Here is an 8,869-nt window from a genome sequence, read left to right as displayed (position 1 = left end):
ATTTATCACATTTAATTTTTCCATCTTTTAATTTTTGTTTTGTCAAAATGAACCAGGCTCGTTTGTGTGAAAGTCTAAGAACCATATTCCTGCATAAAACCTACCTCTGCATGGAATTACTGGCAATCCTTGCGTAAGAAAAATGCATTGTTTTTTGTTTTCTTTAAAACTGTCTTATATTTGGTTAAAATTGTCTAAAGGGTAGTAAAAAGCATTGAATGTAAGTGTCTGATACCTGTAGACATCCTGCAGTTGGCTTATATGTATATAAGTTGTGTTCCGTTATGTTGTTATAATACAAGAAAATAACTGCAAATGTAATTTTGTTTATTGGCCTTCTTCCATGATTACTGTTGTTATCATAACAACACAATATGCACATGTAATTGTATGTGCAGATTGGATTCCCATGGGTTCCTCAGCTGTGTGTTGGACAGCAGAGGTCTCCCTTCTCTGAATTGCAGAAGCAGCATCTGCTACACCTGACCTTTCCAGGCTCAGATTGAAGTGCAGATGACCTACAAGTGGTGCGACATAACACTGACACAAACACATTTGCACTGATCAGGGTTTGAAATGTAGACTGTACAAAAAAAAAAACATGTGAACCTTGTTCTTAGATAGACAGGATACACCAAAAATTGCTGTGAAGCTGACTTCTTTCAACATCTTCATGCAAGCGTGATTTTTGTTAATAATGTTCTGTTGTCTCTCAAAGTTTCTTAGACAGGATACCTTGTTATACGCCCTGTTTTACTAGAATAATCCCTTTACTGTTTAGAGAGTGTGCGGTCCTTCACATGGAAGGACTAGTCTACATCAACTTTTCCATGCATTTGGTGTCGGGAGGCTCAGTGAGTCAGCCCCTGGAGAAATACCTGAAGGTAAGTGTAACATCTGCTCATTTGCTCCTCCACATTTTAGTTTGATTTCACTGCTCCTGACTCACTCTACACCAATGCTCAGGAACTATTACGGGTATGTTTTATGTCTGAGCTTGGCTTTGATATATTACCAATTATAAAAGCATTTAAACTCAAACATGCTTTCTTCTGTACTCCGTTGCAGGAGGCTCAGTTGGAGTATCAGAGGTCATCACAGCAGTGGTCCTCCTTAATCCCTGACAAGGTGAGCCAATGTCCAAATGTCTTAACACAGTCATCAATCCTGTTGCCATGTGATTCCACTGACCAGCGTGGACATGTAAAACTTTTCAGTGATGGAGTTTTGGACTTTCTAAGATGACCTGTTTTTAAAGAAGTTTGTGAGACATGTTTCATCACATTATACACAATTTTACTGCCTTTCACACTTCCTCACATATATAATTTACACTAATAAATATACACAGTGTCTCTCTGGCTCTGTCTCTCTCTCTCTCTCTCTCTCTCTCTATATATATATATATATATATATATATATCCCTCTTCCATGGTTAAACCCCTTTTTTTTCCCTTTCCTTTCCCTTCCTTTCACCCATGTTCGTGATTAGCTCTTGTTTGCCGTTTTAGTGTTCTCTATATAAAAAAGTGTCCAGCAGGTTTTGGCTCCTACTTTAACTGCCTGCAGTAAAACGAGGGAAAAAAAAATGAAAAAAGGAACTAGGGCAGGGAATCCAGAGAAAGAGGGTCTAATATATTTGCCTTCTTGGAGCTGAACATGAGACATTAAAGCATTGCAGCTGCTGGCAGGAGCTTCTGGGGTCTTAAATGTGCTGCTTTTGCTTGCTATAACTTCATTAGTCCCTGTTAGAACATCTCACCATAACTTGAACGCACCTCATCAGCTGACTTTTAAAATGAACATGTGTTTTCAAAATTTTGTTGTTGTTTCTATGCAACAATACCATAACTTTGGCAATAATCTGCAAACTGATTCAAACTGGACAAAAAAGAGAGGAAACAACGGCTGACCAAGAGACAGGGAAAACACAGCATGTCTTGAAAATGGTTAGGCATAATCTAACATATTTTTTCCTGTACCCTATTTTAGCCCTCCATCCAACCCCTTTCACACACACACACACACACACACACACACACACACACGTACACACACACACACACACAGACACACACACACAACACACACACACACACACACACACACACACACACAAAGTAACCCCATGTCGTGACCTGAGTAGCCAGTATTCCCCTGTCCAAACCCTCATAAACTTCTACTGCAGCTGGAAACAACACAACCTGGATTTACAAGACTGTAGAGCAGTGTGTGTGTGTGTGTGTGTGTGTGTGTGTGTGTGTGTGTGTGTGTGTGTGTGTGTGTGTGTGTGTGTGTGTGCGCGTAAAACCATTCAGGGTTGCAGCCAGGCCACAGCGACACAGCAAGTCTGAGAAAGCGGTTAGATTGACCACAATGTCGTGAGGAGTAGGTAACACACACACACACACACACACACACACACACACACACACACAGCACTCAGAGCCTATGATATATGCAACTGTCAGCAAAAATCATGCATGATTGTTGTATAATTTCAACCCACTTGCTATTGATATTTGTTTGTTTCTACATCCTTGGTTATAATCAACCTCATAAAAAAAGGAGAGAGAAGAATATGTTATGGATATACCAGATATGGAAGTCAGACTTCCATATCTGGTATATCTGACTTCACTTATTGCATTGATAAAGATTTTGAACTTGTGATCGTAAAAAAAATAAAATAATAGAAATGATCTTTGGATTCCTGAGAATGTTGAATTGAAAAGTAATTTCTGTAAAGTAACAAGGATGAGCCATAATTGTAATGGTTGATGTTTTCTTATTTTAAGGTCAGATAGACATCACCGGTACCTGGGTTTGTTCTTCTTCAGGTGAATATTCTTAAGTTAACATGTGTAGGATCTGACTTACTGCTCTTATGATACATGGCCACAGTCAGCTTTGCAATACTGTTTTTATCAGTGTTTTATTCACACACAGTTTGATGCCAAAAGAACAAAAATTGAACTTTGTCTCAGACACAACAAGGGAGGGGTTTCATTTTAACTATTTGGCACTGGAAGTACCGTGTGTGCGTGTGTGTACGCAGCGTATTTAAAGAACATTGGAAACACATGTCTGGAGCCTGATAAAACCATTTTAGGCACAGGGTAACTTGGCATGATCACACACAAACACACAAGCACACAAGCATGCTCCCTTGGGTGGAGGAAGTTTGACCCTCTGGGAAACAATATTTAGATGCATTAAATATCTGAGCCAAAAAAATGAAGAACTTTAATTTAAACTGTCTTAAGTTAATTAGTTTAGTGAATTTAAATTTTTAAAAAAGCCCTCACACAACCCTCAAAAAGTATCGATTTTGAGCAGAAACCGTACACTGTTTGTCCTGCAAAGGCTGCAATCTCTGTAACTAATACAATATACATATTGTGACAAATATACATTGGCAGATATGTATGGTTTTCTGTGTATGTATTAGAAAACTAAATTTAGGCGGCATGACATATGTTAAAAAAGGTAAAGAAGATGAAATTAATTAATTTACTTTGTATACAGAAAAACCATAGATTGTAAAAAAAAAAAAAAAAAAAAAAAAGAAGAATAAAAAAGATTTTAAAATTGGACATAGCTACGGCATTTTGGCCATTGCCATCTTTGATTTTTGGAACAAAAGTGACCGAATTTGGGTGACAAGCTGAAGCTGTGGAGGAGCAAGGGGTGAATATAACTGAGAAGCCAAGGTCTGTGTGTGTGTGTGTGTGTGTGTGTGTGTGTGTGTGTGTGTGTGCGTGTGTGTGTGTGTCTGTGTGTCCGTGATGTTAGTGATCAAAAATGTAAATATGTTTTGGAAAGGCTGTCAAAAGTTCAAACTGAAGACCACACTGAACAAATGTTTCTCTCTTACAGTTTTTCCATGTCCTACTTCTTGTAGCCTAATTTGTTATTCTTTTGCTCCACTCCTGAGACATTTGGGTTTTACACCATAAGCCTGAACCAGGAAAATCCCAAACTTACAATGTGTGATCTCCACTGATCACAGAGACTTTCAGGGGACAGAAATTTGTCCTTAGTATACAGCTCCCTGTGAACGCATGTTATTGATACATCATTGCTTTGGCATTGTTTACCTCGTTCACACTACAATGCTAGACTGGTGTTTTGAAACGTATCCAGTGTGGAGAGTGTATTCGAAGCCCTCGTCTTTTTTAGGTGTGAAAAACACTGGTTTAGTGTGGACATGACAGAAAAAGAGAGTAATAAAAGGAGAGAGCGGTGACCATCTGGCTCAGGTCAAACTCCCACAGAGGGTGATGATCACAGTTAAGTGTGTGTGTGTGTGTGTGTGTGTGTGTGTGTGTGTGTGTGTGTGTGCACGCGCGCTTGCATGTGTGACTCCCCTGCAGTGAGAGGTGATGACCACAGCTGTGCGTTTGACCTCAAAACTGCAGGAGGCCTCCCCCCACCCAATCCCCTTCCTTCTCCATGTTCTCTTTTCCTCGCTCTGCGCCTATTCTTTATCTTCCTTTTCCTCCTCTCCTCTGTTTTCTTTATTCCAATCTCTTCATCAATTCTCAATCAAAAAAACACATTACAGTTTCTTAAATACAAATCATGCAAGCAAGAAGAGCTGCATAAATCTTAGTGGGACAGCCATTGTGGCTTCACCTCCTCCATTACTTTGACTCAATTAGCACATCACCTCCAGGACTGCAGTGTTTGTGTGTGTGTGTGTGTGTGTGTGTGTGTGTGTGTGTGTGTGTGTGTGTGTGTGTGTGTGTGTGTGTTTGTGCTGTGGGGGAGGGGAGGTAAAGGACTATTGTGTGTAGTTTAGTGATGTTGCCTAACTCAGTCTGTTAAACCTAATTTATCTGAGGGATCCATGGTCATTTACAATGTGATATCATCAGAAGTTTCCATGACAGTCCCTTTGGCACTCTGCTTCTGTTGCGCCCTGGAATGGATGCTTTTACAAACTGTCTTTTGTGCATGTTTTTGTATTGCTTTTGTCAATACAATATACAATATAATCAACAGCACACAGCAGACTTCTGCATGACCAATTACACAGTGAACACCAACCACAAATTCCCATTTTTAATTCTTTGTAGAGCACAGAAAAAGTACTTTAAAGGCCCTGACACACCAAGTTAACAGTCGGCTGTCAGTTAATGTCGGGCCGTGGGTAAGAATCTGTCACCCTAGTTTATGTGGTGTGGTCTGCACGGTTTGCTTTCATCTGCCCTTGTTGGCTAATTTTCAGCCAATTCTTGTTAATAGAAGGCAAGATTTACTTTCGTTGGCCATTGGGATCTTTAGCAGAAATGTTTCCTGGTGGTGCGTGTCACTGTTGACTGGCACATGGTAAATATAATTTGTTCTTTCAACATCTCGTTTTGCTGTTATGCGCTAACTGGCTAAGTAGTGACATAACAGTCTTCCTGTCTCCCTTTTTGAAAGGTTTCTACAGACAATCGCCATCTGCTGGCATGGAGAGATATTTCCTCTCACACAGGCACAAAATGTACATTCTGGTTGGCCATCTGTGGCAGCCTTTGCAGTGTATTCATATACAACTTCTTGGTCAGGACACAGGTGATATGAGGCGACACAGCAGTCTGCTTTTGTTGCTGCTAGTTCTTTGATAGTAGTTTGGTGCGTTCTAAGTATCATTCTTACCACAGTAATGCACAGTCCCTATAGTCAACAAGTAGGTCTTCTTCTTTGCGGTTGGTTGCTTTATGGCAGAAAATAATGCAGAGATGCAAAGTAAGACCAGAGATTTCTTTGCTTGGACCGACAATGAGGTGGAGCATAAGGCAGTCAAGTTTATGAAAACCTGATTGGGAGTCTTCAAAGCAAATACTGTGACATATCGCTAAAATCAGTGCAGCACTGAGAGTATTATCTTTCACACTCGGGGAAGCCATGACAATGGGAAAGGACTAACTTTACCTATAGAAAAGGGATGCCGGTAAGATAAGACCAAATCAGGAGGCGAACATGGGTGTCTCTGTCATTGTTTTCAAAAGTCTCTGTTAATGTCTGTCCACACTAAAAGGCAATCTTGCATTTTTTTTCAACCAAAAGGGGGTCAGCAGTTTTTTTTCAAAGGTTGCCATTTTAGGGGTTCCAAAACACTGGAGGAGTGTGTGGACAATGATAGTGTGGGTCTAGCCTCCGTGAAGGAACGAGGGTGTTACTTTAACAGTTCAAAACCTGAGATGGAAGACTTCCCTCAAGAATTCAGCTCTGTAGTTTACATTCCACAGCAGGCAGAAAAAGCTCACGCCACGGATGACCTGAATGATATTATCTATAGTTTGGAAAATGAGGCAGCTCTCAGTTTCAACTGCGCCAACATGACAAAGGTTCTGCCAAAATATTACCAGTATGTTAACATACCTACTAGTGGTTAATGCATGTTGGACCACTTCTATACAAACTTCCCCCGCCTTGCCTTTGGGATAGCAGATCATATCTCTATTCTCCTGCTTAAAGAATGAAGAAAAGACTCAAACAGGATGAACTGGTTCTACATTACTGTCCAGTGCTGAGTGACCACACAGCTGCCACTGTCCAAAGCTGTTAGAGACTACAGACTGTCAGACGCATCTGATCGTAAGATCAAAATATAATTCTGACTCTGTTAAGGGATACTGCAGAGTGCATTAAATGTACAGCCCTGTCTGAACACAGCACAAGAAAACTGATCGATCCAGTTTTCAAGGGGTTAATCTAGTGGAGTGCGATTCACTGCCTCAGGTCTGGTGACATGGATTTGGGACTTGACACCTCCCTCTGCAGCTAAATCCTTGATCTCCTGATGAATAGGCCTCAGGTGACAAAAATTCACAACCCCACCTCCTCATTGACCTTGTGCACTGGTGTCCACCCGGGCCGCATCCTCAGCCCTCTGCTGTTTACTGTTCACGTATCATTAACAAATTTACAGATGACACAACTATCCTCTGCCTCATCACAAATAGCGACAAGTCAGCAGGTCTGCTTTGCAAGCAGCAAAGTCCTTGTGAGTCGGCGTTACAACAACACCTCGTACCTCAACATCAACAAGACCAAAGAGGTGACAGGGGACTACAGGAAGGCAGCCATATCCCTGCTGAGAGGGTCAGCAGTTTCAATTTCCTTGCTGTTCACATTTCTGGTTGACCTCAACTGGACTGTTCACTCAGAAATCTAGTTTCAGACTGCCCACTTGTCCTTATTTTTGGGAGTCTGAAGAAGTTTGGCATGGACCTGACTTTCCTCACAAACTTTAACAGGGCGTTGAAAGCATTCTGACTAGATGCCTCTTTGGTTTGGCAGCTCTCTGCTCACAACCTCAAGGTCCTCCAGAGATCAGTGAGAACAGTGGCGCAGACCACTGGCAGGAAGCACTGTGCCATTCAGGACACTTACCACACACGATGTCTGTGGGGAGGCCTAAATGATAATCTTGGTCTCTTGCCACCCAGCACACAAACTGTTTACCCTCCTGCCATCTGGCAGACAGTATCAGTATCAGAGACCCTCAGGTCTAAAGGCCCCATAACATGAAGACGTGCTTCAGCTCACATAGTTCTCATCCAACATTGACTGCTGTTATGATGCTGCTACTCATTCACATGTGCCATTATGTCAACAACTGTGTGAATTTAACATGTCTTATAATTGATGTTGTGAATAATTATTTTCCATTTTTTGTTCATTACTGATCTATCTCTATACTTGGTGCTCTTCTATACATTTAATCATCTTAAGTTTCTTAAGTTAAGACTTTTTAGTCATGCTTGCGGCATGGGAATCCCTGAAAACAAAAGGTTTTCCCCAAAGGGGTGTAGTTTTTGCAGGATGCAGCAGTGTATGCTCCATGACTGTCTCTTAACCCATGCTCTAAACGCAAGTTCATACTTTGTACCTGTGTGCCTTTGTAAGAATGCAGAATACAGTTATGCATTATTTCAGACTGATAAAAATGAGAAGTTAAACTGAGAGGCAAAGTATGGTCTAGTTTTATCTCTAAAACTTAAAAAAATCAGGCAAACAAAGGCATACAGAATATTCAGATCATATTTTCCCATAATTTGTAAACATGGTTTCATGTATATAGAAATACGTGAAGACCCTAAATCTGAGAAGATTGTTGTCGATGGACATAACTTAGTTCATCGAAGTGTAAGTATTTAAGCACTATTTAGTTGTACAAATTTTTCAGTATAATGTCATGATAGTCGGTTTAAGAATTTATCAGCAGTCAGACAAAAGTCATTTGTAAACCTGATGGGAAGTTATATGTTGTTTGTGGTTGCAGCTATGCAGCAGTACAAGGACCAGAAATCTAAGTGTATCTTTGTAATTCAATGATTACAAAAAGAAGAAAAGAAAAGAAAAGAAAAGAAAAGAAAAGAAAAGAATTTCTGTTTGAAGTTAAAGTTAGGCATGAGATCTCTTTGTCGGATTATAATTGTAAAGATTAGGTTAATAAACAACTTTTTGGGTCATGGTTATGCTAGCTTATCCAACAAGTGATGGGTGACTCAAATGCGAGCCCACAAGAATGTGCATCAGGCACACTCGTGCTTTTAGGGAGCCTCCTGCAGCGGGGCTCAATCTGCTTCTCAGCATGTGTGCACTGTTATTGTGAGCATGCGAACATTGGCATTTACAGTGCTGTAAGCATGGGTGTAGACTTTGTATATATATTCTAATATAATTCCTTCTGTACTGGAGCAAAAGATCAACATTGCCATACATGTTAGCAATAACAAAGAAAAAAATAGCTTAAAGGTCAAAATTAAGTGCAAAATCCAGGAGTACAGAGCCCAAACGATAAACAACACTGTCACAGTCTCAATATTTTTTCAGTTGCACTGTATGCATCTGTCCCAGCCATAATTTT

This window comes from Plectropomus leopardus, chromosome 10, assembly GCF_008729295.1.
Source record: "Plectropomus leopardus isolate mb chromosome 10, YSFRI_Pleo_2.0, whole genome shotgun sequence".
Classification (NCBI taxonomy): Eukaryota; Metazoa; Chordata; class Actinopteri; order Perciformes; family Serranidae; genus Plectropomus; species Plectropomus leopardus.
This window is presented reverse-complemented; position numbering follows the sequence as displayed.